This window comes from Taudactylus pleione, unplaced genomic scaffold (assembly GCF_031769625.1).
Source record: "Taudactylus pleione unplaced genomic scaffold, aTauple2 ptg000079l, whole genome shotgun sequence".
NCBI lineage: Eukaryota > Metazoa > Chordata > Amphibia > Anura > Myobatrachidae > Taudactylus > Taudactylus pleione.
In genome coordinates, this window is record NW_028284481.1 from 2125632 (window position 1) to 2151492 (window position 25861).

At 47.8% G+C, this 25861-nt stretch overlaps 1 protein-coding gene across 2 annotated transcripts in view; it reads left to right on the forward strand.

Annotated features, from left to right (window-relative positions):
* TOGARAM2 (TOG array regulator of axonemal microtubules 2) overlaps positions 1-25861 on the forward strand; it is a 188537-nt gene that overhangs the window by 26853 nt on the left and 135823 nt on the right. The window contains exon 1 of one of the 2 annotated variants that reach the window (XM_088467963.1): positions 25792-25848. The exons of the other annotated variant lie outside the window; for it this stretch is intronic. The gene's annotated coding sequence lies outside the window, so the exon portion shown is untranslated. Of the gene's footprint in view, positions 1-25791; positions 25849-25861 lie in introns of those variants that run through there. 2 annotated transcript variants of the gene reach the window in all.

The following is a 25861-nucleotide window of genomic DNA, read 5'->3' on the forward strand; positions in this document are numbered from 1 at the left end:
CCGGAAAGAGAGACACCACATAGGCTTTAAACCTAGGATCGAGCACGGTGGCCAAAATGTAGTGGTCTGAGTTCAACAGATTGACCACCCTGGAATCCTGGCAAAGCGAATGAAGGGCTTCATCCACAAGTCCCACATGCCGAGTGGAATCGCTCTGTCTTAGCTCCTCCTTCACTTTCTCCAGCTGCTTCTGCAAAAGCCTGATGAGGGGAATGACCTGACTCAAGCTGGCAGTGTCTGAACTGACTTCACGTGTGGCAAGTTCGAAGGGCTGGAGAACCTTGCACAACACGGAAATCATTCTCCACTGCGCTTGAGTCAGGTGCATACCCCCTCCTTTGCCTATGTCATAGGTGGATGTATAGGCTTGAATGGCCTTTTGCTGCTCCTCCATCCTCTGAAGCATATAGAGGGTTGAGTTCCACAGCGTCACAACCTCTTGCTTCAGGTGATGGCGGGGCAGGTTCAAGAGTGTTTGCTGGCGCTCCAGTCTTCGGCACGCAGTCGCTGAATGGCGAAAGTGGCCTGAAATTTTTCGGGCCACCCAAAGCGTCTCCTGCACGCCCCTGTCGCTTTTCAGAAAATTCTGCACCACCAAGTTTATTGTGTGAGCAAAACATGGGACATGCTGGAATTTGCCCAGATGTAATGCCCGCACAATATTGGTGGCGTTGTCAGATATCACAAATCCCCAGGAGAGTCTAAGTGGGGTAAGCCACTGGGCGATGATTTCCCTCAGTTTCTCTAAGAGGTTGTCGGCGGTGTGCCTCTTACTGAAACCGGTGATACACAGCGTAGCCTGCCTTGGAACGAGCTGGCGTTTCTGAAATGCTGCGACTGGTGACGCTGCTGCTGTTGCTGCGTAAGGTGATACATCTACCCAGTGGGCTGTCACAGTCATATAGTCCTTAGTCTGCCCTGTTCCACTTGTCCACATGTCCGTGGTTAAGTGGACATTGGGTACAACGGCATTTTTCAGGACACTGAGGACACTTTTTCTGACGTTTCTGTACAGTCTCGGTATCGCCTGCCTAGTGAAGTGGAATCTAGACGGGATTTGGAACCGGGGACACACTACCTCCAGCAATTGTCTAAATCCCACTGCACTAATGGCGGATACCGGATGCACGTCTAACACCAACATAGCAGTCAAGGCCTCAGTTATACGTTTTGCTTCAGGATGACTGCTGTCGTACTTCATCCTCCTCGCTAAGGACTGTTGGAGGGTCAATTGTTTAGTAAAAGTAGTGGTGTTCCTACTTCCTCTCTGGGGTGATGAACAACTCCCAGCAGCAGCAACAGCAGCAGCGGCAGCAGGAGGCGTAGCAATGCAGGATCCTCCGGAGGAATCCGGGATAGGAGAGTCAGTCATGCCAGTGACATGGCCTGCAGGACTACTTCCGATCCTGACTAAGGAGGAAATTGACGAGGAGGGAGTTGACGGTGTGGTTTGCAGGCGCTTGGATACAACAGGACAACGGGATTTAGGTGTCCCTGGAATGCTTACGGTCTTAGCCAAAGTTTCTGAACTTGACAGAAACTTATTATGAACGCGCTGCAGGTGCCGTATAAGGGAGGATGTTCCTAGGTGGTTAACGTCCCTACCCCTACTTATTCCACCTTTACATAAGGTACATATGGCAAGACAGTTGTTGTCCGGATTTGGATAGAAATATTGCCAGACCAAAGAGGTGGAATGTTTGGTCTTCTGCCCAGGCATGACCATGATGGGCTTTTTCATCCCACGGACAACAACTGTCTCCCCCGGAGCCTGATTTAAACAAACCACATCACCATCAGAATCCTCCTCGCCAACTTCCTCCTCAGCGCCAGCTACACCAGTATCCTCATCCTGTTGTACTTCAACAGTGACATCTTCAATTTGCATATCAGCAAGTGGACTGTGGGTGCTCCTTTCAGCACTTGCAGGGGGCGTGCAAATGGTGGAAAGAGCCACCTCTTCCCGTCCAGTGCTGGGAAGGTCAGGCATCGCAACCACCACCACACTTGGACTCTCCTTGGGGATTTGTGATATCTTCTTAGAAAGCACAGTTCTTCGCTGTGCTTTTGCCAGCTTAACTCTTTTGATTTTTTTAGTGGGAGGAGGGCTTCCATCGTCATGTGAAGCTGAACCACTAGTCATGAACATACTAGGGATCGACCTTAGCCGTTCCTTGCCACTCCGTGTCGTAAATGGCATATTGGCAAGTTTACGTTTCTCTTCAGCTGATTTCAATGTTTTTTTCAAGGTCATTTTCCTGAACTTTGTCATTTGGGATTGTATGTGCCCTCTATTATGACATTGGGCATCGGCCTTGGCAAACGACGTTGATGGCATGTTATCGTCTATGTCATGACTAGTGGCAGCAGCTTCAGCACTAGGAGGAAGTGGTTCTTGATCTTTCTCTATTTTATTTTTATCGGAGAAAGTTTGGTCCTCCATTTATGTTATATCGATTTGATATATACGTGCGGCTAAACACAGAAAATAATTTTTTTTTTGGTTTGGACTGGAGTGTACTTTGTGGGTTACAGCACCCTTTAACGGTCAAGCCAGCCGGCCCTTTACTTATGACACAGGCGCACGCTTGGCACTACTTTGTTGATGCACGTGCGGCTACTGCGCACACAATTCACAAACACAGAAAATAATTTTTTTTTTGGTTTGGACTGGAGTGTACTTTGGGGGTTACAGCACCCTTTAACGGTCAAGCCAGCCGGCCCTTTACTTATGACACAGGCGCACGCTTGGCACTACTTTGTTGATGCACGTGCGGCTACTGCGCACACAATTCACAAACACAGAAAATAATTTTTTTTTGGTTTGGACTGGAGTGTACTTTCGGGGGTTACAGCACCCTTTAACGGTCAAGCCAGCCGGCCCTTTACTTATGACACAGGCGCACGCTTGGCACTACTTTGTTGATGCACGTGCGGCTACTGCGCACACAATTCACAAACACAGAAAATAATTTTTTTTTTGGTTTGGACTGGAGTGTACTTTGGGGGTTACAGCACCCTTTAACGGTCAAGCCAGCCGGCCCTTTACTTATGACACAGGCGCACGCTTGGCACTACTTTGTTGATGCACGTGCGGCTACTGCGCACACAATTCACAAACACAGAAAATAATTTTTTTTTGGTTTGGACTGGAGTGTACTTTCGGGGGTTACAGCACCCTTTAACGGTCAAGCCAGCCGGCCCTTTACTTATGACACAGGCGCACGCTTGGCACTACTTTGTTGATGCACGTGCGGCTACTGCGCACACAATTCACAAACACAGAAAATAATTTTTTTTTGGTTTGGACTGGAGTGTACTTTCGGGGGTTACAGCACCCTTTAACGGTCAAGCCAGCCGGCCCTTTACTTATGACACAGGCGCACGCTTGGCACTACTTTGTTGATGCACGTGCGGCTACTGCGCACACAATTCACAAACACAGAAAATATATTATTTTTTTAGCACTTGGGGGGAGCACCCCTGATGGACAGAGCACCCCCTGGACAACACTACAGCACTCCTTTAGGACTGGGACACTGCACAGGACTTTGGAGTGGACACAGCCCCTATGGAGAACTGACTGCACAACACAGTCCAGCCAGCCCCTATGGACTTTGAAGTAGTGGACACAGCCCCTATTAACAACAGCAGCACAGCACAACACAGCCAGCCCCTATGGACTTTGAAGTAGTGGACAACAGCAGCACTACACTACACTACACTACACAGCGCTAACTCCCACCCTCCCTCTTCACTGTCCACAGCCGAGTGAGAAAATGGCGCCGACGCGGGTACCTTATATAGGATCCAAAACCCGCGAGACTCGGAAGGCGGGATGATGACGTTTTGCCTCGATTTCAGATCCGAGTCAGGCGGGAAAAGTCGAGCCTGACTCGGATCGGACTCGGATCGGGGGAGCTCGGGGGGGTTCGGATTTCAGAAATCCGAACCCGCTCACCCCTACTTTAGACCCTTGCCGGGATATGAGTTGGGAAGCCGGCTGTCGGGATTGGGTCTGCCGGCTTCCCGACTGCATGCAGGAGAGAGGCCACTTCTCATCTTAATAAATATGCCCCAAAGAGAAAAGTGGAACCAATTACACTCAAATGTATAATATGCTGATCAACTTGTAGAATAATTTATTGGGTTTATTGTGTTATTTTTTGTTGTTGTTGTTACTAGTAGATTACCATCCCCTTTAAAAGCATCCAGATTATTGGGGGGTCTCATGTTGGTTGGTGTCTACGACATACTATTCCAGGCCTCCCAACTGTCCTGATTAGTGATGAACATCGGAAACCGATGGTTAGCAACCATCAATGTTTCCGATTTGATGGAAGTACTTTTGCCATCGAATACCGGGAATTTGATGGTTGCCAGCCATCGGGTGCAGCTTTCCAATGGCTGGCTGCAAGTGGTAGAATAGATGCTGTGCCAATGCGCACGGTATCTATTCAGTGTTAGGGTGAGCCTGGGGGCAGCCCAGCATATCAGAGAGTGCTGGGCACGACCCCACAGTAACATGAACAGGGGTGCGGTGAGGCTCCGCCCCTTTTCACAGTGGCTCCGCCCCCTGCCTCTAGTCATTTAAATAGTTTTAACCATCAAATTATTTTGATGTGATGGTTAGTTGCCATCACATCGAAAGTTTCAATGGTGGAAGCCCAGCCATCATTTGATGTAGGCTTCCGATGTCCATCCCTAGTCCTCCTGATTCAGAGCAGCGGTAGATAGATGCACAAAGAGAAGTACTGGGGGTTGCCCAGCAGTCTGGGAAGTGCTGGTCATGCCCCGACCGTGCTGTAAAACGGGGGCGTAATGCGCGGCCATGCCCCATACCACGACTCTGAAATTGGGACAGTCAGACAAACAGAAATTGGGAACCAACAAATAGATGGTGTTTTATATATACACATAGCTCTTCAACACCCTCAGAATAAACAGATGTGCTGTGAGATAAGTCCCCACCAGGAAAGGCAGTAGTGGAACTTAGGGCCTGATTCAGACCCGGTCGCAAGCGCTGTGCGCTCGCAACCGGGTCGATGGTGGGCCAGTACGCATTCGCAAGAGCAAGATAGCGACGGACACTCCGTCTCTCCGGGTCTAGCAACAAAGGGGGCGGGTTGTCGATGTTGAGTGACAGCCTTTGGTGGGCGGGCCGGGGGAGTGGCTGCCCAAACGGAGGCGTGCCCATGTTAACGCCTCCGTTTGGGGGCGGTCTCCGTTTGGGGGCGGCCCCACTGACATCACGAGTGATGTCAGTGGGAGAGATTTCGGCTCTATCAGAGCCGAAATCTCTCTGGGGCTTGCGGCAACGAGACCCTACCACAAGGCCAATAGGTGATTGTTCTACATAGAGACATTAGTGATTTGTTACCTGCAATAGAAAGAGTCTGCGGATCAAGAATACACAGTACAAATACCGGCTACACAATATGCCCAGCTAACCCTCACAACAGGACTCTCATCTCCCTTTCTGGCTTTCCTACTTATTCTCCAAATCCAATCACCTGTCATGCTTATTTTCATGTCAATTGTCACAAGTAACCTGCAAGATGCATGGGGCGAGGGGCACTGGTTGCTATACTGTGTATGAGAGGGGCACTGGATACTATACCATGTATCAGAGGGGCACTGGATGCAATACTGTGTACCAGGGAGGGGGGCGGGTAAGGTCACTAGTTGCTATACTGTGTATAGTGGGCACTGGAAACTACATTGTGTGTGGGGGAACTGACTGCTATACTGTGTATGGGTAGGGGGCACAGGAAGTTGTATCGTGTATAGAGGGCACTGAATGCTATACTATGTGTGAGGCGAGGGTCACTGGAATGTATCATGTGTGTGGGCCACTGGATGCTATACTCTGTATGGGGCAATGGAATTTATATTATGTATGGGGGGGCCACTGGAAGTCATATTGTGTATGGATGGCATTGACTGCTATGCTGTGTTTGGGGAGGAAATGCTATGGCAGCTGTATTGTGGAAGGGGGCATTGCTTGCTATACTGTGTTTAGAGGTGAGGTGGGCACTGAAAGCTATATAGTTTGTGTGGGGACCTGGCAGCTATAATCTGTATAGGTAAGGGGGTGGGGGGCACACTGGCTGCTGTACCGTGCATGGGGCACTGGCTGTGAAATATCTATGGAAGTGTGTACTGGAACATATATTGTACATGGGAAAGAGGGCGGCAGTTATATTGTGTTATATTGTATGTCTTCTATACTGTGTATCGGAATGGGGGGCCAGTGACAGTTAGAATGTGTATGGGGGGTGGGCGCTGGCAGTTATATTGTGTATGGGGGCTACTGGCAGCTATACTGTATATAGGGGAGGAGTACTGATAGTATTATTGTGTATGGAGGTAATGGCAGTTATACTATGTACGTATGTATGGGGGTGGGCACCGACAGTTATCTTGTGTATGTGGGAACTGCCAGCTATACTGTGTATGGGGGAGGGGGTACTGACAGTTATATTGTGTATGGGGGAACTGCCAGCTATACTGTGTATTGGGGTGGGCACTGACAGTTATATTGTGTATGGGGGGGTGGTACTGGTAGCTATACTGTGTATTGGGGTGGGCACTGACAGTTATATTGTGTATGGGGGGGTGGTACTTGCAGCTATACTGTGTATGGTGGAGGGGGTACTGATAGTTATATTGTGTATGGGGGGGTACTGGCGGCTATACTGTATATTGGGGAGGGTGTACTGACAGTTATATTGTGTATGGGGGGGTGGTACTGGCAGCTATACTGTGGATCAGAGGTTCCCAAACTCGGTCCTCAAGGCACCCTAACAGTCCAGGTTTTAGGGATAACCATGATTGGGCGCATGTGATTAATTAGTGTACATCAGTCAATTTGATTTAACCATCTGTGCTCAATTACGGATATCCTTAAACTAGGGGTGAGCGGGTTCGGATTTCTGAAATCCGAACCCCCCCGATCCGAGGCCGATCCGAGTCAGGCTCGACTTTTCCCGCCTGACGGGTCTGAAATCGAGGCAAAATGTCATCATCCCGCCTTCCGGGTCTCACAGGTTTTGGATTCAATATAAGGTACCCACGTCGGCGCCATTTTCTCACTCGGCTGTGGACAGTGAAGAGGGAGGGTGGGAGTTAGGGCTGGCTGGGCTGTGTAGTGTAGTGTAGTATTGTGCTGTGCTGCTGTTGTCCATAGGGGCTGTGTCCACTCCTCCAAAGTCCATAGGGGCTGGCTGTGTTGTGCTGTGCTGCTGTTGTCCATAGGGGCTGTGTCCACTCCTCCAAAGTCCATAGGGGCTGGCTATGTTGTGCTGTGCTGCTGTTGTCCATAGGGGCTGTGTCCATTCCTCCAAAGTCCATAGGGGCGGGCTGGACTGTGTTGTGCAGTCAGTTGTGCATAGGGGCCTGTGCAGTGTCCCAGTCCTAAAGGGGTGCTGTAGTGTTGTCCAGGGGGTGCTCTGTCCATCAGGGGTGCTCCCCCCAAGTGCAAATAAAATAAATATTTTTTCTGTGTTTGTAAATTGTGTGCGCAGTAGCCGCACGTGCATCAACAAAGTAGTGCCAAGCGTGCGCCTGTGTCCCATAAGTAAAGGGCCGGCTGGCTTGTCCGTTAAAGGGTGCTGTAACCCCCAAAGGGCACTCCAAACAAAATAAAAAAATATATTTTTTTGTGTTTGTGAATTGTGTGCGCAGTAGCCGCACGGGCATCAACAAAGTAGCGCCAAGTGTGCGCCTGTGTCATAGGTAAAGGGCCGGCTGGCTTGACCGTTAACGGGTGCTGTAACCCCCAAAGTGCAAATAAAATAAATATTTTTTCTGTGTTTGTGAATTGTGTGCACTGTGGCTGCACGTGCATAAACAAAGGAGCAGCGCCAAGCATGTGCCTGTGTCCCATAATCAAAGGGCCGGCTGGCTTGTCCGTTAAAGGGTGCTGTAACTCCCAAAGGGCACTCCAAACAAAATAAAAAAATATATTTTTTTGTGTTTCTGAATTCTGTGCGCAGTAGCCGCACGGGCATCAACAAAGTAGCGCCAAGCGTGCGCCTGTGTCATAGGTAAAGAGCCGGCTGGCTTGACCGTTAACGGGTGCTGTAACCCCCAAAGTGCACTCCAAAAAATTTTTTAAAATATATTTTTCTGTGTTTGTGAATTGTGTGCACTGTGGCTGCACGTACATCAACAAAGGAGCAGCGCCAAGCATGCGCCTGTGTCCCATAAGTAAAGGGCCGGCTGGCTTGTCCATTAAAGGGTGCTGTAACCCCCAAATTGCACTCCAAAGAAAAATTATATTTTTGTGTTTGTGAATTGTGTGCGCAGTAGCCGCACGTGCATAAACAAAGTAGCGCCAAGCGTGCGCCTGTGTCATAAGTAAAGGGCCGGCTGGCTTGACTGTTAAAGGGTGCTGTAGCCCCCAAAGTGCACTCGAAACCAAATAAAAAAATATTTTCTGTGTTTGTGAATTGTGTGCACTGTGGCTACACGTGCATCAACAAAGGAGCAGCGCCAAGCATGTGCCTGTATCCCATAAGTAAAGGGCCGGCTGGCTTGTCCGTTAAAGGGTGCTGTAACCCCCAAAGGGCACTCCAAACAAAATAAAAAAATATCTTCTGTGTTTGTGAATTGTGTGCACTGTGGCTGCACGTGCATCAACAAAGGAGCAGTGCCAAGCGTGCGCCTGTGTCCCATAAGTAAAGGGCCGGCTGGCTCATTTCTTAAAGGGTGGTGTAACCCACAAAGTGCACTAGTGTCCAACAAAAATAAAAAATTATTTTCTGTGTTTGTGTGCGCCTTAGCCGCACGTATATATCAATATAACATAAATGGAGGACCAAACTTTCTCCGATAAAAATAAAATAGGGAAAGATCAAGAACCACTTCCTCCTAGAGCTGTTGCTGCTCCTGGGAGTTGTTCATCATCCCAGAGAGGAAGTAGGAACACCACTACTTTTACTAAACAATTGACCCTCCAACAGTCCTTAGCAAGGAGGATGAAGTACGACAGCAGTCATCTTGAAGCAAAACGTATAACTGAGGCCTTAACTGCTATGTTGGTGTTAGACATGCGTCCAGTATCTGCCATTAGTGCAGTGGGATTTAGACAATTGATGGAGGTAGTGTGTCCCCGGTTCCAAATCCCGTCTAGATTCCACCTGCATCCTCAAAGCAGCAGCGACAAGCGTGCGTCTGTCTGTTAAAGGGTGGTGTAACCCTCAAAGTGCGCTCCACAAACAATAAAAAAATTCTTCTTTTTTTTTCTGTCTTTGTGAAATGTGTGGGCTGTAGCTGCACCTGCATCCTCAAAGCAGCAGCGACAAGCGTGCGCCTGTCTGTTAAAGGATTACATCGGTGACAGCATCCAAGTAGGCATGTCATACAGTCCGTACATGTACTGGCAGGAAAAAGAGGCAATTTGGAGGCCCCTGGACAAACTGCCCCCCCTCCAGTGTGTACTCCGAAAGAGTGTTTAGTGCAGCCGGGAACCTTGTCAGCGAAAGGCGTAGGAGGTTGCTTTCACAAAATGTGGAGAAGATGATGTTCATAAAAATGAATTATCAACTTTTCCAGGGAGACCAGCTTCCATAACGTACAGAGGGACCTGTGGTGGTGGATTCCAGCGGGGACGAATTAATACTCTGTGAGGATGAGGATGTACACAACACCGAAGAGGGTGAGGAATCTGTGAATGAGGAGGATGAGGACGACATCTTGCCTCTGTAGAGCCAGTTTGTGCAGGGACAGATTAATTGCCAGCTTGTTTTGTGGGGGCCCAAACGAACCAATCATTTCAGCCACAGTCGTGTGGCAGACCCTGGTGCTGAAATGATTGGTTTGTTAAAGTGTGCATGTCCTGTTTATACAACATAAGGGTGGGTGGGAGGGCCCAAGGACAATTCCATCTTGCACCTCTTTTTTTTCTTTGCATTATATACTGTTTGCGGCCTAGTTTTTCAAACTGCCATCCTGTCTGCCACTGCAGTGTCACTCCTAGATGGGCCACGTGTTTGTGCCGCCCACTCGTATCTCTTAGCATAGTCATCCAGCTACCTCGGTGCAACCTTTTGTACATAAAAACACTATTGTGAGGTGTGAGGTGTTCAGAATAGACTGGAAATGAGTGGAAATTAAGGTTATTGAGGTTAATATTAGCATAGGAGCAGAAAAACCCACAAATGCTGTGATTTTAGCTGTTTGTATGCTGTTTTTCAAAAAAATACAGATCCAAAACACAAAACCCAGAACCCAAAACACGGAAGGGTGGTTTTGGCAAAACCAATCCAGATCCAAAACACGAAGAAAGATCCAGATCCAAAACCAAAACACAAAAAGTGGCCGGTGCACACCCCTACCTTAAACCTGGACCGTTAAGATGCCTTGAGGACAGAGTTTGGGAAACTCTGCTGTGGATGGAGGTGGGCACTGGTGGGCACTCCCCCCACAGCCATAGGAGACTGCTCTGGCTGCAGCAGCAGCCGCGAGCAGTCTCACACTGCAGCCCAGCACAAGCTGTATGCTGAGCTGCTGTGAGGGAGGGGGGGGGCGATGCCGGACTCGGGCCCCGCCGGGCCCCTCTAGCAAGCCCGAGCCCGGGTAAACTGTACCCGCTCCCCCCCATCTCGGCACCCATGAATATTATACCCAGCATTAATAAAGTGTGTGGAGGATATTTAGTTTGTCTGACAATTTCCTTACGGCGTAACCGTTAGACCCCCCACATAGTGTATATTGGAGAGCGACTTTGACCTACAGTATGGCACTGCCTATTCCACTTAGGCATAACCTTGGCGCATCCTGGCCACATCAACATCATTACGCTACATACCTCGCCCATGGTATGATACACAGGAATGTTGGATGGAACCACACTCCCATTATTATGGAGATAACTGCACTTATCACTCCACTATTACACAGCAAATGTCACTAATTCTGAGATCCCAGGTGTCACACAAAAACCTATGAGGCTGAGGGCCTGATTCAGAGCCGGACGCTCTTTCTGAGCGCTCGCTCTGAATCAGTGTCCTCCCTCTCTTTTTTTATCTTTCTATCAGAGCCAAAAGCACTCCCACTGACATCACTTGTGATGTCAGTGGGGCCGGCCCCAGACGGTAGGCGTTCCCATGGGAATACCTCCGTCTGGCCAGCCACGCCCACGGCACGCCCACCAAAGGGGGCGTGCTGTCACTCACCATCGACAGCACGCCCCCTTTGTAGCGAGACCCATAGTGACAGCTTGCCCGTCGCTATCTGGGTCTCGCGCATGCGCACGACAGAGCCAGGTCCGTCGTGCGCATGCGCACTGGCCCAACATCGACCCACTTGCGAGCGCTCAGCGCTCGCGAGCGGGTCTGAATGAGGCCCTGAGTTCATCCTGTCATCCTATGAGGTATGAGGCTGAGTTCATCCTGTCACTGAGTCTGACAGCAAAACAAATCCTTGTAGAAGAAGGTTGTCTTTGCTGGAGGTCCAGAGCATGGTAAATATTGGTGCTAGATAATGATAATCACCTCAGCAACTTATTGTAAATAGACTCCATAGGCTATTCTCTCAGTCTATAATAAGATACTTTATCCAGTGGTTAACAAACTGGGTGCTGTAGCACCCTAAAGTTCTGCGGGGCTTGATTGCGGTAGCATTCCCCATCTTCAGATGGCATTTGCTACCGCTACCGGCTCCTTTCCTATGGGAAGGAGTCCCGGGTCGTGAAGAGTGATCCTTTCGGATCCCTCCGCCCCTGTACTACTCCTGGTGCCGGACGTCAGGGCTCTTGTACACATGTGTGACCTGTGGGTCATGCATGCGCACTGCTCTCGTGAGCAGTGAAAAGATTCCCTACTCCAAAAGGAGCAGTGAAACCGCTCGCTGGGGCTGCTGATTTTCGAATCAGCTGCCTCAGCGCTGGAGCAATAATGAATTGCTCTGGCATCCGCAGCGAGTCAGGGTGTTAATTATCAGGGTCCGTTTGGACCTCGATAATTAATGTCTTGAATAGGCACTTTGTTAGAGAGCAGAATGGTTAGTGACCGTCACGTCTCCTACAGGAAGCAGACATTCTTTAAAATGCAGCCTATGAATATGTCTAGTGATGTTACCAAAGTAATGTTATTTCTGCCTAGGGATTTTAACTTAGTTGAATATTAAGTCCAGGAAAAATGTCTGTCTTCACTGTGTTTAGAGGATGTAAAGGAATTGGTATAAAATAAAGTTGGCTAGATGTACTTCCATATACTGACCACTAGATGTCACTGGACACCAGTATTGTGTCTCCTCTGGTATATTGTGCACTCACTATTTAAACTGTTTGTATCCACTCTTGCTGTTTCAGCACTCTGGCCAGCTCCTATACAGCAGCTTGGTGCACAATATTTTCTGTGACTTGCTTCACTAAAATCATGACTGATCGGCTCCCTTCTGTCACAGATAAATGTTTAATACACCTAAACTTTCCTCGGCCAATGCTGCTTACAATAGTGAAAACCCCATCAAAATCTGTCCAGTGGTTCAAGAGATTAGCTCGAACGAACAGGCCGATGCCTAAACCGGGCGGGGTGGTTATAACGCTCATGAAAGTTGTACCGTGTGTACGCACCATAAGTTTAGTCACACCGCCCGCTGTTTCTCCATCTGCAGCCGTAATCGCTTTAGTATCTGCACTTACACCATCTCTATGCTGGGTGCAAAAGAGCCGTCTTAAATTAATCAGGCTTCCCGACAGCATACGCATGAGTCTCTTAGTAGCGCTCACGACTCTCACACGTCACTTCAGCGAAATGAAACTCTTGCATGTATTAATAAGGTAGATACCCGCCTGACACCCTGAAACGCCCATTTCATGTACAGAGAGAATATACGTGTACATATTGGCTCATGCACAGTTTGCTAATAATCACTAGATGCTTTCACTTTTGGACTTGCATGCAATTCAGAATCACACCCTTAGAGGGCAGTATTCAGCCAATAAATTCACATGGAAACAGCGATATCACTCAGTAATATCACCAGGTGCTGGGGAACTGACAGGCAATCTCCACTGTCCGCAGGCGACACTTCCACTGCAACATACCAACGTAGAATGCAGGGACAGTCATAGGTATTAAAGATTTGTCCCTATTTTTCAGTGCTGACCTGCTGCACAATACAATCCCTATTCTCCTGCTTGTTACATGCAATTCTAACCATCTATTCTTATATTTATTGAAAAGCGGGATTATATATGGAGAATAGTTCTTTATTATGTATGGCATTCAGTGGGAAATCAGGGGACATAAGGACATACATCTGATACGCTCATATCCCTCATTACGGGGGAGGGGGTGACCACATAGATATATAAAAGTAAACTATAAATTAGGGGGAAGGGAGCTGGGGATGTCATTTAGTCATTCTTGCCCACTAACCCGGAATTTCCATGAGACTCCCGAATTTGGATCAGATTCTCCCGCTAGATTGGGCAAATAACACGCATGTCCACCAGCTGACACTGATCTTTTATGATCATGTGACCACCTTCCTCCTCCTCTCCTCAGGTCTCCTGGACCAAGACTTGCCAAAATCTGCAAATATGACTTTGGAAGTCCCAGATCATCTGCCTGTAAATGTTTGCTGTGCTAGGAGCTGACTGTTACCGTTTTATATGAGGGAGCCCATTTGCGGTCTCTGTGCGTCCCCTCAACCTCGCGCTGGCACATGCACTGAGAAGACGTGCGCAAGGGCACATCTTCGGGAAAAAGGTGCTGGTGCCATGGTGGAGGAAAGTTAAGTATATAAGTGCAGGGTAAGCACCCATTATAGTTACACCTCTTGCTGTTCCTTTTTGGGGCACTGTAGGGATCTAGGGTCTCATTCAGACCCAGTCGCAAGCGCTGAGCGGTCGCAACCGGGTCGATGTTAAGGCCCTGCGCATGCGCAGCGGCCGCACTGCGCGTGCGCAAGCCCCGGAGCGAGAGAGAAACTCTTGCGTTCCGGAGCTCACTACAAAAGGGACGGCTGTCGATGGTGATCGACAGCTCGCCCCGTTTTGTAGGCGGGGCAGGGGGGTGGCTACACAAACGGAAGCGTTCCCAAGCGAACGCCTGCTGTTTTGTGGACGGCCGCACTGACATCAGCAGTGAGATGTCAGAGCAGAGATGTCGATCAGAGCAGGAAGCTCCCTGGGGTTTGTGGTTGCCGAGACCCAACCTTAGGGTCTCGTCGCAAGCCCCGATAGTCGCGATGGTCTTGACCATCGCGACCATCACCCTGGTCGGTCGCTAAGCTGTGGGTGGTAACCCACAGCTTAGCTAGCGACCAGGAGGCCGCACTTAAACAAACAAGCGACCGCCCTCATTCAGAGCGACCGCTTGTATCTAGCGATCGACTCTGAATGAGGGCCCTAGTCCCGATCTGTCAGCTCACTCTTTAATATTTTAGGCTAGGTCGCAGAACAGGTCAATCTAGACCTCCAAACACAGAGAGACGGGGACGTGCAGTCATGGTAGGTTTATTGTAATAATTTTTATAGTTAACACTCCCCAGCTTTGTGGAGCTCCCTGGGACTGCAGGGAAGACGAGAGATGAGGCAGCAACAGCTCAGCCTCGCTTCTGTATAGTCAGGCACTGCTTGCAGAGCTGGGACCATGGGCAGTGAGCTGCACAGAAAGAGAGCTAATAGAGGCATGCCTCTGAGTATGGGGCATGTCTTGAGTGCTGATGGACACTTTGGATGTGTCATGTGACCAGAAAGTGCACTGCAGTGTTTAAAGATGGAGCTCAGTCAGCAGCAGCAAGAGAAGACACAGCGATGCAGGTAGGAGAACCAATGGACACTGAAGCTAAACCTGGCCACACACATAGCGATTTGCACACGATCAGCCGATGTGTATGATTTCCCTTGAAACTCTCCCCGGCAGCTCTGCACACGATCTGCACATGACTTGGTGTCCAATCTTCATACGATCTCTCCTGCATCCAGACTATCACAGTGCATCGCCTCCTAGATTGTCAGATCTGCCCTACTGCACGGCAGATCTGACGATGCGATGTACGACCAGCAGGGACGCGCATCGCATCATGATCGTGAATGGGGACTCACAATTTGCTCAGGATTTGGCCATATTTTACACAATCTGTCGTTCCAATGTGTCGGAATCGGCCAGATCGGGTAAAATATCGCTATGTGTGTGGCCAGCATTAGTGTAGTGAGGAGAGAGTTCCAGTGAGTAGGGGGAGAGACAGGCTCCCAGCACTAAGACCCACCTCCATGTGTGCCTCCCCAGCCTTTTTCCTCACCGCACGTCACTGCAGAGAGAACAATAAGTGTTACCCATCTTACATGTTACATGGTAGCTCTGTGTATCCTGCAGTCTGACACCATCACTGTATCAGTGACATTTCCATCCCCAGGGCTGCGTCTCTGTGACATGCTAATTACACAGGCACCCGTCCAGCAAGAATGTGGTTGTCATGGGCCCGGAACCCCAGAGGCACCTGGCTGGCAGCACCCCGGGGTGTAGTGTAATGCAGGAGCTGGCTGTGTGATAGAAACCTGGTAGAGAGCAATCCTTCAGACAAAGGGGCTTGTGCGTAACCTGTGCATGAATAGAGCTTTGTACTTCATACTGGGCACCGAGCCATCTGCACTTACTACAACAATAAGTCCCATCCTCGCAGAACGGATTGGACGGAAAAACCTCCAGGTGAAGAGTGAGGGGGACATTAAAAGGACTTTTCCTTCATCCTTATGAGAGGGCAGCACACACAGCTAGCTGTCAGATACTTTTCCTATCCGTATGCCTCAGTTTATTGTATCGGTAACGCATTTAGGAAGGAGAAAGTGGGAGTGCAGTTTCTGTAACAAATCAGTTGCAGGAACGGTGATCTGCTATGCAGTTTTGTTAAATAGAAGTTTATTATTGCAGTACAAAAAGGACATTGGAAATGTACAGTTATTAACACATACAGTATATGGTGCTGAAGAAAAATGAGCTATAAATATTGCAAAACGATCCTTGTTCTGCCTGTAGACTTCCCAGGTGCATGTCTGCTTCAGGAAATAATACCCCCATAAAACCAATCTGCTTTATACCCGCAACTGGCTTTTAGTTTATACTCTAGAAAATGCGTACTTGGAAACCTCATTCCACCTCAGTACCATGCATTTCATATAACAGCTTACTGTACATTTACGTAGAGATGAGCGGTTCGGATTTGGCTCGTATCTTCCCACCATGTTCCGATCTCAGGACGAGGCAAAACGTCATCTTTGTCCGTTCTGAGATCCAAACCTGGCGAGAAGATCTGAGCCAAATCCGAACAGCTCATCTCTACATTTATGTCCTAAGTTGCTGGTGAGTTTAGCTTCATTGTAGAGTCTCGGTGTCACTTTATGCCCACCACGTAGTTGGGTAGTGCCCATTTATCTAATTTAAAAAAGCACGCTGCAAAATGAAATCTCATTCTGCCTGTGGAATGGGCCTATTCCTTACTGATCAAGGTAAAACGTGGATCCAACCATCAACCGGTGCAAAATGGTCCAAAAGGTACCACCACCTTGGGCCACAAAATGTGCTTACCAGTGGTGTAACTACAGGGTGGCTAGACTGTCAAATGTCCAGTGGCTCACAAGATGAAGGGGGCCTACCGCCACGCACCCTGCAGTAGTGATCTGTAGTCCCCAAACTCACCTGGGAGAGTGCACCAGACACCCACAACAAACCTGCTGCTGCTGCGAGTGGCTGGAATGCAACAGTGCTCGCTGCCACTGGGAACGCACGTGGATGCGCAGTGAGCACAGAGAGAAGTGATTGGCTGGCCGCTGCATGCTGGGCTGAGTGAGGAGGAGATGAGCCCGGGCAGGTCGGACACTGTTGCTGCTATGGATGGAGATGATGAACGATAGGGATGGAGGCTACCATTGGAAAGCCGCCATCGAATGGTGAAAACACTTCTATCAAAAGGAAAACATCGATGGTAGTGAATCATTGGAAGCCGATGTCCATCCCTAATCTCAAGTGCTGATTGCATAATTAGAATCTCTCGCAAAAATGCTGGGGAAATGTCCTTGCTGTATGTATCTGTGACCTCTTCGGCTTTATGCAGGAGGTCAGTGTGACTTATATTTAGCAGAAACTTAGGTTCCAGAACGCTGACGTTTGACACCTCTTTCATCATCTCCATCCACAGCAGCAGCAGTGGTAGCGATGGCCATCCAATGTTAAAAAAATACAGCTGAATTTAGCTATTTAGCATGGGGTACGGCAGTGGGGTGCTATTGCGCTTGCGGAAAACAGGAATGTTTGTGCATGCGCCAATCATATCAATATTTTTTAACATCAAATTCTTTTGATGCGATGGTTAGTTACCATCGCATCGAAAAGTTTAAATGGCGGAAGCCCAGTCATCATTTGATGGTGGGCTTCCGATGTTCATCCTTAAATGAGATCACAAAAGTGGCAACAATCAGTGGACCCGCCTGTTTTCTCATAGTAAACAATCACTTTCTTTCATCCAGTTTTCCTGGAATTTGTACAGCTCCGATGTTGTTTTTGACCAATCCTGTCACAGCTGCCAGTGCGGAACGTTCTTTTTCCAAACAAAAAACTATCTGAGAAGCGCCAGGAGCCAGGAAAGCGTACTTGCCTACTTTTGAAAACTAGTTTCAGGTAGGTTGTAGGTGGTAGCAGAATGTGCCGTGCGTAGCCGGATGTGACACTGAGCTGCGCCGACGTCACATGTTCCTCACATTGGAGGCTCTGTGTCCGCCGGCAATAAGGACACGTTAGAGAGGGTTTCGGGTGACATGGCGCTGCGCATTGGGCCGGGGGGGGGGGGGGAATGCCGGGCATGGGATGTGGCTTCGGGGGGGGGGGGTGTGCCTGGCAGGTAATGCGGCATTGGGGCAGGTGATGCAGCATTGGGGCAGGGGACATGGCATTGGGGCGGGGGGAGTGCTGGATTGTCCATCACAGTGCAGGGGCGGTGTCAGCCTGGAGGGCTGAGATCCCTCTCCCTATATAAAAGCATGTGTGGGCTGTTCGGATGGGAACAGTCGCCTGAACATGCCCCACATGAGTCCTATGTCTACTCAAGTGGGGCCAGTATCTTACCAGTCCTAGTCGGGATCTTCACTGTTCGTGCTTCCGGCGTCTGTATTTGGTCCGCCAGGGAATAGATCCGGCGGCATTACATACAGATCCCCTTCTGATAATTATTTATTTTGCATATACAATAAAACTCCAATTCTTTCGAATGTCCTTGGCTGAACGGGTTTACATATGTTGTGTTGTATATGTTGATCGATGAATTGAAGTTTCACTATAAATTGTATTTAGAGTTGTTACGTATTTCTAATATGCTTGATGCAGAAATTATTTGGATATGATAAAACAAGTAGATCTAAGAGCTTATAGAAATCAAATAAGAGGCCCAACCTGAGAGTTTAACAGGGGCTTCCAAGCCTCTAGTTACACCCCTGGCCCTCACCCATACATATTGTATTTTCTGCAAAAATCGGGGCATGACCTCATAAAACAGCTTACTGTGGGGTTGTGCTTAGGAGCGCACCAAGTGTGTATGCAGGGGGGAGTGACAGATTACCTAGGATCAGGCCTCTATAGGGATCTGGAAGTGCAGGGGAGATGTAACCACGCCCCCTGCGATGCCGCAATCAGGCTCTGCCACTGCACGTGAATCGTAGTTCACAAGTCACAGCAATAAGGAATTTTTGCTCACCGGAATGTGCGATCTCTCATCAATAAGAAGTAAAGTGATTGCATATATGATCACTTCTTCCCGAATCTAACCTTCCACCCCGACACACCTCCCCGCGCTGCGCTTCTGTGCATGAGCCGACAGACATCAGCTCATGTGCAAGCGGACAGCACTGGGGAGGGGTCCTAGGTGCCAATTGCCGAAGCCAAACATTCCGGAACTTTGTAAATTCGGCAATTAAGCAGCCCCCCATAGAAACCTATGGGTAATGCTTTTGAGAACAAAAACAGGTGTTCTTGGGGGGAATATTTTGCAAATATGCTTTGCTAAACAGGCCCCATAGACTTAAAACAATAAGAACCTAAAACTAAAATAAAAAAAAATTTAAATAAGATTTTAAAATCAGTAATTTTCTCAATTTGTGGTGGCCAAAAGCGACGTGTTTTGCGGATCGCAGTCCGCTTCCTCCACTATTTTTTTTTTTATTTTTTTTAAAAAGGTAAATTATTGCTTTATTTAAGTCCGTTGAAGTTAAATCAATGCATTAAGGTAATCCTTAAGACAGACATGGTTATTGATTTTTTGAACATTTTTTTTTTTTTTAAAGGAAATAATTGATCTGTAGGTTCATTTCTGCTGTCAAATTCTGTTTCAAATGTGACCGCAGAAAAAAAGGGAGAAAAAAGGCGTAGAACATAATGATAGGATGTAAATGTATCATGGTGAATGGGGATCACAGGGGGCGTTCCCATTGTCTGATTTATAAACCTGGGGCAGAGAGCATCCCCGCTCCTAGGCATTGTGCAAATAGTGACCATGCAGGTATCTGTCGCTCATTCATAAAGACTGATCACCAGCAGGTACACTTACACAATAGCACAAGAGACAATTGCAAGGGCTTCACTAGAAGAAAGTAAGTGGCCTTAATCAACCTAGATAAACCTGTTTAATCGTCTGACCTCAGCCTATGACAGCAGCTATTAGGTGCTGTCCATCATCCGTCCAACGAAGCATAATGGGTGAAAAGCCACCCGCCTGCCCGGAGCACAGAGACTCACAAGTGAAATCGCATGTCATACTGGGGCTAAATTACGCCACGAGTAGCAATTTAAAGGTCATTCATTCCATGTGTCTCATTCACGTTTCGTAATGTTTTTACTCCAGTCGTTTTTACGGCGCTGACCTGGGAACACTCTCAAATTGTGCAAATTGCCCGTGGGTGACATAGGGGGTGAAAGCCCCAATCAGCCCAGTTCAGAAGACAATTTTGCGCCATCTATCGTCAGTACCATCTTGGAGCACAAACCAGTGTGCTTTGGTAAAAACAAGTAGAATGGCGCAAAGACCGGCACCACAGGACGCCGTGCTCTGCACCCTGCATTTTATTTGTTCTTTACAGCTATTTAAATGCCCCTTAATGTAAGGCGGGGCCACTGAGCGCTCTGGACAATCAGACTCCAACGTGATTGAATTTGATTGGCCAGCGCAGGAAATCTGGATAGTTGGAGGCCTACTTCAGACTGGAATAAACCATGCTGAAATGCAAAGGGTGCAAATACATGTATAATTGTACATGCAGTATATAAATAGTAAATACTGGCTCCTTATTGCATGTTGCAAACACACACTGGACAGCTTTAGTTTTACTCTGCAATTTATAATAAATCTAGGATATGTCCTTCCTATCAATAAATCCCTCTGCACATTTTATATACCCCCCTCCTCCTGCAGTGCAGCATGGTTTACCCACGGTGCAATATGCTCCTAGTTTGCTCTCACACCTATCTTGATTGTAAGCTCTCAAGCGCACAGCCCTCAAAGTTAGAGCATGTTAATTTGTCAGGAACCAGAGACATCTCTGAGGGAGGGTCTGGGTGCGAAATGTCGCTTTTATTTATTATTTCTGCTGTAATGTAACGGCCATAACTGCTCCAACCCCTTGTCTGCAGCGCAGAATGGCGGAGCGTTCAGGAGAAGATCCATCCTTTTACCTTGTCCCATTTATTACTCTATTCACCAGATATTTTGGATTACATTCTAAAACTAATTTTCTTTCTTAAACAAATTAAGGGGTCTATTTACTAAGCAGTGTTAAGAGACTGTGGGGTCTATTTACTAAGCAGCGTTAAGAGACTGTGGGGTCTATTTACTAAGCAGTGTTATGAGACAGAGTGAAAAGTGATAAGAAAGTGATAAGGTGCCAGCCAATCAGCTCCCAACTGTCATCTCACAGGCTGTGTTTGAAAAATGACAGTTGGGAGCTGATTGGCTGGCACCTTATCACTTTCTTATCACTTTTCACTCTGTCTCATAACACTGCTTAGTAACTAGACCCCTAAGTCTTCTTATTTTTGTTTTTTGTGTGGGCATTATTATCACTTGTCTATTCCATAAAATCTTCATTTAGTGACCTGAAGCTGGTGCAAAATGCGTTTCTGCCGTTTGTGAGCGGTGATACCAGACGCAGCCTGAGGCCTCATAGCGTGCACTGAAGTACGCAATTCCTGAGTGAGGTCTGACCCGCCTTACCTGTGTGTATAGGTCCGATGTTACCGATGTTACTGATTAAGGGGAAGTGGGCGTCCTTATGTCAGGCTGCGATCGCAATGTGAATGCGAACGTTTACATATTACCGCTGATATTAGCAACTGCGTTGCACGCGTATAAGCAGAATAGCGATCCTTAGTGAATCAGGGCCAGTGACAGCAGCACCAGGCGCTTGTCTTATGTATCCTAATGTCTATACATGTCCTCTTACAACTGATGCAGGATAAATGTTCTGTGATAGTATATATCTCTTTATAGTTTGAATAGTGTATTTATTGTGACACAACTTATTTCTCATGTATTAATGTAAAGTAATAATAACAATAATATTACTAAATAATCTTTATTTACATAGCACCTTTCTCCCAATAGGACTAAAAGTAATTTACATGATAATATAAATATATATAACGCTGGCTCCTCGTACCCATCACATATATATATATATATTAGGGGTGAGCAGGTTCGGATTTCTGAAATCCGAACCCCCCCGAACCTCCCCGATCCGAGGCCGATCCGAGTCAGGCTCGACTTTTCCCGCCTGACTCTGATCTGAAATCGAGGCAAAACGTCATCATCCCGCTTTCCGGGTCTCGCGGGTTTTGGATCCTATATAAGGTACCCGCGTCGACGCCATTTTCTCACTCGGCTGTGGACAGTGAAGAGGGAGGGTGGGAGTTAGGGCTGTGTAGTGTAGTGTTGTAGTGTTGTAGTGCAGTGTAGTGTTGTGCTGTGCTGCGCTGTGCTGCTGTTGTCCATAGGGGCTGTGTCCACTCCTCCAAAGTCCATAGGGGCTGGCTGGACTGTGTTGTGCAGTCAGTTGTCCATAGGGGCTGTGTCCACTCCAAAGTCATGTGCAGTGTCCCAGTCCTAAAGGGGTGCTGTAGTGTTGTCCAGTGGGTGCTCTGTCCATCAGGGGTGCTCCCCCCAAGTGCAAAAAAATATATTTTTTTTCTGTGTTTGTGAATTGTGTGCACAGTAGCCGCACGTGCATCAACAAAGTAGTGCCAAGCGTGCGCCTGTGTCATAAGTAAAGGGCCGGCTGGCTTGACCATTAAAGGGTGCTGTAACCCCCAAAGTGCACTCCAAACAAAATAAAAAATATTTTCTGTGTTTGTGAAATGTGTGCACTGTGGCTGCACGTGAATCAACAAAGGAGCAGCGCCAAGCATGCGCCTGTGTCCCATAATCAAAGGGCCGGCTGGCTTGTCCGTTAAAGGGTGCTGTAACCCCCAAATTGCACTCCAAAAAAGAAAAAAATGTTGTGTTTATGAATTGTGTGCGTAGTAGCCGCACGTGCATCAACAAAGTAGCGCCAAGCGTGCGCCTGTGTCCTAAGTAAAGGGCCGGCTGGCTTGACCGTTAAAGGGTGCTGTAACCCCCAAAGTGCACTCCAAACCAAATAAAAAAATATTTTCTGTGTTTGTGAATTGTGTGCACTGTGGCTGCAAGTGCATCAACAAAGGAGCAGCGCCAAGCATGTGCCTGTGTCCCATAAGTAAAGGGCCAGCTGGCTTGTCCGTTAAAGGGTGCTGTAACCCCCAAAGGGCGCTCCAAACAAAATAAAAAAATATCTTCCGTGTTTGTGAATTGTGTGCACTGTGGCTGCACGTGCATCAACAAAGGAGCAGCGCCAAGCGTGCGCCTGTGTCCCATAAGTAAAGGGCCGGCTGGCTCATTTCTTAAAGGGTGGTGTAACCCACAAAGTGCACTAGTCTCCAACAAAAATAAAAAATTATTTTCTGTGTTTGTGTGCGCCTTAGCCGCACGTATATATCAATATAACATAAATGGAGGACCAAACTTTCTCTGATAAAAATAAAATAGGGAAAGATCAAGAACCACTTCCTCCTAGTGCTGTTGCTGCTCCTGGGAGTTGTTCATCATCCCAGAGAGGAAGTAGGAACACCACTACTTTTACTAAACAATTGACCCTCCAACAGTCCCTAGCGAGGAGGATGAAGTACGACAGCAGTCATCCTGAAGCAAAACGTATAACTGAGGCCTTGACTGCTATGTTGGTGTTAGACGTGCGTTCGGTATCCGCCATTAGTGCAGTGGGATTTAGACAATTGATGGAGGTAGTGTGTCCCCGGTTCCAAATCCCGTCTAGATTCCACCTGCATCCTCAAAGCAGCAGCAACAAGCGTGCGTCTGTCTGTTAAAGGGTGGTGTAACCCTCAAAGTGCGCTCCACAAACAAAAAAAAAATTCTTCTTTTTTTTTCTGTCTTTGTGAAATGTGTGGACTGTAGCCGCACCTGCATCCTTAAAGCAGCAGCGACAAGCGTGCGTCTGTCTGTTAAAGGGTGGTGTAACCCTCAAAGTCAGCTCCACAAACAATAAAAAAATTCTTCTTTTTTTTCTGTCTTTGTGAATTGTGTGGGCTGTAGCCACACCTGCATCCTCAAAGCAACAGCGACACGCGTGCATCTGTCTGTTACAGGGTGGTGTAACCCTCAAAGTGCGCTCCACAAACAATAAAAAAATTATTTTTTTTCTGTCTTTGTGAATTGTGTGGGCTATAGCCGCACCTGCATCCTTAAAGCAGCAGCGACAAGCGTGCGTCTGTCTGTTAAAGGGTGGTGTAACCCTCAAAGTCAGCTCCACAAACAATAAAAAAAATTCTTTTTTTTCTGTCTTTATGAATTGTGTGGGCTGTAGCCACACCTGCATCCTCAAAGCAGCAGCGACAAGCGTGCATCTGTCTGTTAAAGGATTACATCAGTGACAGCATCCAAGTAGGCATGTCAGACAGTCCGTACCTGTACTGGCAGGAAAAAGAGGCAATTTGGAGGCCCCTGTACAAACTGGCTCTATTTTACCTGAGTTGCTCCCCCTCCAGTGTGCACTTCGAAAGAGTGTTTAGTGCAGCCGGGAACCTAGGCCCTCATTCAGAGCCGCTCGTTAGCGGCAGTACGCTCGTTCCGAGCGATGTTAGCACATCTGCGCATGCGTACGCGTTTTAGTACGCATGCGCGAACCAGTCAGTGCGGCCGAAAATCCTTTGTACGCTATATAGCGAGTGCCTGCTATTTTGAGTGACAGAATGAGGCGTATGTGGGTGGTAACAGGGGAAGGTGCTTGAAAATGGGGAGTGGAGATCCGAACGCAGGCGTGCTTAAAGGTCAAAACGGGCGTTTTATGGGTGTGTATATTTAAAACAGCAGCGTCATTGACCACGTCACTGGGTTATTTTATAGCCAGAACTGCACGCAAATTTGTGGTAGCAAACACCAACCACAAGAATAGCGAGCAGTTCATACGCTGGTCGATGTACTCGATTAATCTAATAAATAGCGGACATGACGTAGGATGCGAGCGGCCAGGGGGCGTTTTTAAGAAATAAACGAGCGTATGTTTTGCACGCTCGTTCAGACTTAGAGGTGTGAACAGACAGCAATGTGCGTACGGATCATTTGAATAGCCACCCCTCGTTTTTAAACGAACGACCGCAAATAGCGAACGGCTCTGAATGAGGGCCCTTGTCAGCAAAAGGCGTAGGAGGTTGCTTCCACAAATGTGGAGAAGATGATGTTCATAAAAATTAATTATCAACTCTTCCAGGGAGACCAGCCTCCAGAACGTACAGAGGGACCTGTGGTGGTGGATTCCAGTGGGGATTAATTAATACTCTGTGAGGATGAGGATGTACACAACACTGAAGAGGGTGAGGAATCGGTGAACGAGGAGGATGAGGACGACATCTTGCCTCCGTAGAGCCAGTTTGTGCAGGGACAGATTAATTGCCAGCTTGTTTTGTGGGGGCCCAAACGAACCAATCATTTCAGCCACAGTCGTGTGGCAGACCCTGGCGCTGAAATGATTGGTTTGTTAAAATGTGCATGTCCTGTTTATAGAACATAAGGGTGGGTGAGAGGGCCCAAGGACAATTCCATCTTGCACCTCTTTTTTTTCTTTGCATTATGTACTGTTTGGGGCCTAGTTTTTCAAACTGCCATCCTGTCTGCCACTGCAGTGCCACTCCTAGATGGGTCACGTGTTTGTGCCGCCCACCCGTGTCGCTTAGCATAGTCATCCATCTACCTCGGTGCAAACTTTTGGACATAAAAACACTATTGTGAGGTGTGAGGTGTTCAGAATAGACTGGAAATTAGTGGAAATTAAGGTTTTTGAGGTTAATAATAGCATAGGAGCAGAAAAATCAACACATTCTGTGATTTTAGCTGTTTTTATGCTTTTTTAAAAAAAAATACAGATCCAAAACACAAAACCCAGAACCCAAAACACCGAAGGGTGGTTTTGGCAAAACCAATCCAGATCCAAAACATGAAGAAAGATCCAGATCCAAAACCAAAACACAAAACACGAAAAGTGGCCGGTGCACACCCCTAATATATATATATATATATATATATATATATATATATATGTAAATGATTTCAGTAGCTCCTGTATGTAAGGTAACTTGTATTCTGGAGACATCTCATTGCAATGAAAGAGAGGGGAGGGAGAGGATCATACAGGTGATTACATTCTGGGCGGGAGGCTGAAGTGCTGTCAGAACACTATACATGTCACCTGGGCCCAGGCAGATAGACGGCACGGCAGGGGTTAAGCTCTGGTCTCCTGCTGAGAGTCCCCATGCTGCTAAGGACACTCAGGTGTGTACACTCC